Here is a 6,000-nt window from a genome sequence, read left to right on the forward strand (position 1 = left end):
GAAATTGAAAATCATCATCTATTATGGGGACACAAGCATGAATGGAAAAAACTACATTTTTGATTCCACCATTCAGATCTTGCCAACCATTTTCAGTCCTGCATTTTTCATTAGACTCCCCAGTAGTGTCATATTTTAAAATGTGATAATTTGATTTCTTAATATAAAAGGTGAATGGTGGATGAAACCATAAATTGTGCAAATTGTGGTCACACTAGGTAGTGAACTATATACAGTGTTGTGAAAACGTATTTGCCCTCTCTATTATTGCATATTTCACACTGAATGGGTTTTAGCTCTTTAGACAAAATCTAATATTAGACAAAGGAAACCTGAGTAAGACTCATCTGTCCATAGAACATTATCCCAAAAGGCAAAAATGTTAGAGGAGAAGCGCTGCACGGACAAAGATAATTGCCAAAAAAGGTGCTCTTTGGAAAGAGGAGGAAGTATCAATGCATCAAAAAGGGTTTAGTTTGCCAATCAAAATGGTGAAAATGGTAAATGGACTGCATTTTATCCAAAGCACTTTAAAATTGATGCCTCTCATTCATCCATTCACATACACACTCACACACCAAAGGTGAAAGGCTGCCATGCAAAATATAAAAAAATACAAGTGGCAAACAGGTAGGGGCCCAAGGCACTCTTGATGGTGAAGTTAAAAGCCTTTATTGAGACATGGCAAGAAAAATTAAAACGTGCTCGATTTACACGTTGCGGCCTCACATGGCTTTCATCAGGGTTACAAAGGCAAATGGAGCACTGTGTTATATATTCTCTACCATAAAGTATCATTCACATTCGCAGATAGAATAACAAAATAATTCGATAAAAATGGGAGTGTCAAGCGAGAGAAAAAAGGGTAAAATGCACAATATCAATGATTAGTTAATCAGCATGTGGTAATTACAAGGAAATGGGAGAATGACATGTTTACAAAAAACAAGAAAAAGCAATCTATATTAATCCCTGGAAAAGTAGTGGCTTTTAGTTGGTGAATCCAATACACTTCACATTGTAACAAACATCTTAGTTTGTCCCCGCACATCACTACTTCAATAGCCACTACTTTAAGTGAATCAGGGTATGGTTGGTATGTTTGTACTGCACAGCCATGGAGTAGTTGTCATTCCCTGTTCTGATTGCATATTTTTGTGACTCAATCTCTAAGTCTGCGTTTTGTTTGTCCAAAATAGAAGCAGTCGCATCTGCCATACTGCAGGCGGTAAACTACAAAAGTAGTATTGCAATTGGCAAAATGTTTAAAGTGTTATGTACTGTTTGTAAAAAAAAAAAAAAAACATTTACAAACGATTTCGTTTTCACCATATTGATACAAAATTGGGATGGCAGGTATGCCATCCCGCCAAGTTATGCCTTGGCGGGGGCATGCCCCATACCTATACAGCACCAACAGTTTGGCACTTTTCAGGGTTCCCCACAGAAATAACCACAACAGCCACAGACACTCAGTCCTTAAAAACATTAAATTCTGTACATTCTGACCCCATTTCAACAGACAGATTTCATAAACAACTTCACATGTCCACACAATAAAGCCCCAAACTAAGGGGATTTTGCGTTTTCTCCTTCTTCTTCTTCTCATTCTTATTTTTCCTGCCGCCTATCCCACTAATAACATGTCTCCCCATTGGACATTTTACCGACACCCGCCAAATCTTCACCTACACGACCCAATGAAAAACTCGCATACACACGCAAAATACCCATACCTTTTTACTCTGAAACATTTTCAGTACAAACAGCTAGTCCGCTTGTGGCCTAGTGGGTAAGGTTACAGTCTTCGGAGCACAGGGTCCTAGGTTCAAGCCCAGCTAGGAATGCGTTTCTTTAACCTGCTTTTACCCTCACTAATAATTGTCTACTACTTCTCAATTATTGCTTTTGCACCATATCTACCAGCCGTTCCCCGAACGTATACACTGTATTATGACGTACCTTCTGCACGTTCAATTGTTAACCGGCTACAATATTGCAAAGCCATATGGATTCAACGGGAGCTCTTCTGTGCTTACTGGCCTGTGTTCTTCTTTAAAACCACGGACAGGTTTGCTAATGATATTCGACGCATTGCATAGCTATGTCATGGTGCTGCCCTAACAAAGTCACAGACTGGTAAACCTCCGGTTGAACGATTGAATCCCGCCTCGTCCTCAGGAAGATCATTTCCTCTTTTACACTAACGTTCTCTTACGCTTATATTTGCTTTACCAAAACTCACTCATGGCCACCCATATGCATTTCATGACGGCAAATGTATTCCTTTTATTAAAAAGTTACACCAGTCCACCGCTGTGCCATTTCTTCACTTGGCTACCGTACAAAACCTTTTTATCAGCAAACGCCACGTTTCTACATTCATGTTACCTCGCCCTGTTCTCTATCTAGCCGCATACAAACAATTACTACGTATGTACGTTCTGCAACTCCCCATTAAAACATTACATTTAAAATCATTATTCACTCATAATTATAACTACTAGTACTGAACATGAAAAAAACACAGCAGTGCAATAGATTTCACACGTTACTTAACCCTCCACTTTAATGGCTAACATTTTATAGCGACTGTTATATATCTTTCGATAAGGAATATAAGCTCGCTCATGGTTACTCCATTTACTTCGCACTATACTCCGTGATCATGTCAACCTTCACCTACATGCCCATTCTGCTAAAAACATACTGTTTCAACTACGCAATTTCATAATTTCATCCTAATTTCTCTCACACTGTTGTTATTTTCTCATATGCAAAGCCTGCTGGGACATATGCGTCTGCTCCTATTCTCCACTATCATGTTTTCCGGTTCTAGTTTAGCAAAACAGCGAAGAGGATTCCTACCTGCAGATAAGCCTATCAAAATGCCTTATAAACCTTACAAACACTAAAAGTGCATCTCCACGAAATAACAGACAACGGAGCAGGACAGAAGGCTACACAACTTGCGACCTAGGGAGTTATAATTCTACGGGCTTGCTGATTCTTTTGTCAGTCAAGCCTCGTTGGATGGACGTCAAATCCGTGAGTACATACACTGGCCATATTTCATCTGCGTTTCTGATGCATTTACGCTTACGCCACCGCACCCTTTCTCACAGCCACTGTTTTACATATAGCAAAGCGAAACTGCTGAATGGTACACGTTCATCAGACTGTATACAAATTCACACAACGATAGCCATAATCCACAACTGTTTCTTACAGGGTCACTTCGCATTTCTCACTCTCATAATAAAACGCTTTGCAAAAAGAAATGATCTCTCATAAAAAACACGTTTTCAACGTACAAAAATGCCAAGTTACTCAAAAGTATTGATATCAAAATGACGCCAAGTTACGGTACTACAAACAATATAGGCTATCTTGCCTCACCGAAATGACATGATGTATTTCAAAGCAATGCTACCCAATATTTCCTCAATTCTTTCAAGTCACTTGGCCCTGTGTGTATAAGCATGCACTATTATGGACAGGCCAAACATGTGTGGATGGCTCTCTCACAGTCAAGATTGATTGAATAGGCGTGTATGTGTCCAATTTGTATTGGTATGTATGTATTTCGCTGCCCAGCCTTTCTGTTGCGTGAATGATAGTATATATGCTTCCTGTAGTTACTCAGCAGCAGTTTTGTACATTAATTTCAATGTGTTCCATGAGGCAATTCGAAATATTTGACTCTTTGATCTGACACAAAGTTTGCATGACATTGTAAAATGGTAAGATTACAAAACACAGGGCCAAGTGACTTGAAAGAATTGAGGAAATATTGGGTAGCATTGCTTTGAAATACATCATGTCATTTCGGTGAGGCAAGATAGCCTATATTGTTTGTAGTACCGTAACTTGGCATCATTTTGATAACAATACTTTTTAGTAACTTGGCATTTTTGTACGTTGAAAACGTGTTTTTTATGAGATTGCAATTACCGCACAGAAAGTTACCTGATTGTTTCTACAGCCAAGTCGTCTTTGTTGGAGCACGTAGATAGCTCCAGACCAATTTGTCCTTCAAGGTAGGCGTTTGTTTGAAACTGAACACTGGAGACTCACTAAAGACCTCCCGCTGTTTTAAAATATCTTTCCATGTCTCAATAAAGGCTGTTAACTTTACCATCAAGGGTGCCTTGGATCCCTATCTGTTTGCCACTTGTATTTTTTCACAATTTTGCCTGGCAAACTAAACCCGTTTTGATGATTCCCTTTGTCTAATATTACATTTTGTCTAAAGATCTGAAACCATTCAGTGTGACAAATATGCAATAATAGAGGAACTCAGGAAAGGGGCAAATACTTTTTCATGGCACTGTATGTCATGGCCTGGAAAATACCTGATTCTGCCATGCATTAAATTTGTGGATAGGCACAGTAAAGTGTGTATTTGCATTGTATTTCGGGTACTTTGCCTTAGTGCTATTTGAAATCACTACGCAAAAACTTTGAAATTGCTTGCATAGAAATCAAATAAATCTCAAACTGATTGACACATTCAACCTTTCCATGTCAATATCATTGAATAAAAGGAAACGTAGCTATAACAAAAGGCTATAACAGTTAATTCACAAAACCTCAAAGATTAAATGTGTAGATAAAAAGCATTTTCATCCAGCAAATATTTTAGTTGCAACACATTACATGTAGGTAAACATTTTTGTGGTCAGGGGTGCAGTATTTATTATGTTTGGAAATATTAGCTAACATAACATAGTTACAGTATGTGGATTAGAATTAATGACACAGCTGACTATAGCACTTCACGATACCGGTAGCTACACGCACTTTTAATACAACGGTATGCCAATTTGCTATTGAAAATCCTATTTTATAACATTTCGATTTTTTAAAATTTTATTTTATGCTAAATGTTATTTAAACGTTAGTGATATAGTGTGTGCATTGCACCTAGTTGGGCCTCAGTAGGAGCTAGTAATATAGGATCCTACCTAGTTAATGTGTACTTAATGCTTATATGCTGTGGCTTTGAAAAGATGCTCAATTGGTATTTAATGGCCTAGTGTGTGCCAAGAAAACATTCCCCACACCATTACACCACCACCACCAGCCTGAACTGTTAACACAAGGCAGGATGGATCCAAGGATTCAAGCTGACTACACCAAATCCTGACCCTAACATCTGCAGGTCACAGCAAAAATCTGAATCCTTCAAACCAGATGACATTTTTACAACCTTCAATTTTCCAGTTTTTTCATGTGCTCACTGTAGCCTAATCATCCTGTTCTTAGCTGACAGGAGTGGAACCTGGTGTGGTTTTCTGCTGCTGTTGCCAATCTGATTTAAGGCTCAATGTGTAGTGCATTCAGAGATGCCCTTCTACAAATTACTGAGGTAAAAAAAGCTGTTATTTGAGCATTTGTGGCCTTTGTTAGTTTTAACAAGTTTGCCCATTCTCCTCTTACCTCTCATTAACTTGTGCTTTCGGCTGCAGAACTGTTGCCCACTGGATTTTTTTGTTTATCACACCATTCCCTGTGAACTCTATAGAGACTGTAACGTGTAAAAATCCAACAAGGAGGGCAGCTGTTTTTCAGATGCTGGAACCATCATTGTAATATTTGGTCGGACAAAAACTAAGCCTTTTCCCCGTAATAAATTTTACCATGGTATGAATGATGCATATCCTGGTATACCATGATACACTTCGGTACATACCATGGTACGATTAAATGTACCATAGTGCACTATGGTTCATACCATCCCATACAGAAAATGAAGAAATATTGAATGCATGGACATGAATTTCTGTCTTTTGACATTGACATTGATTGCATTTGAGTTAAAAATATATTGATTGCAATGTATTTCAAAATGTAAGTCCTATTATTTTTTGTAAGAAATTAATGCATGAAATACATGTTAAAATGTAAATCAATGTTACATTACCTAAAGGTAGATATTTGGTTAAATTTATAAGTTAAATGGCTAAACCACCTCCCTTAACAGAACATAATCTAGGC

The sequence above is a fragment of the Anguilla rostrata genome, chromosome 2 (assembly GCF_018555375.3).
Source record: "Anguilla rostrata isolate EN2019 chromosome 2, ASM1855537v3, whole genome shotgun sequence".
Lineage (NCBI taxonomy): Eukaryota > Metazoa > Chordata > Actinopteri > Anguilliformes > Anguillidae > Anguilla > Anguilla rostrata.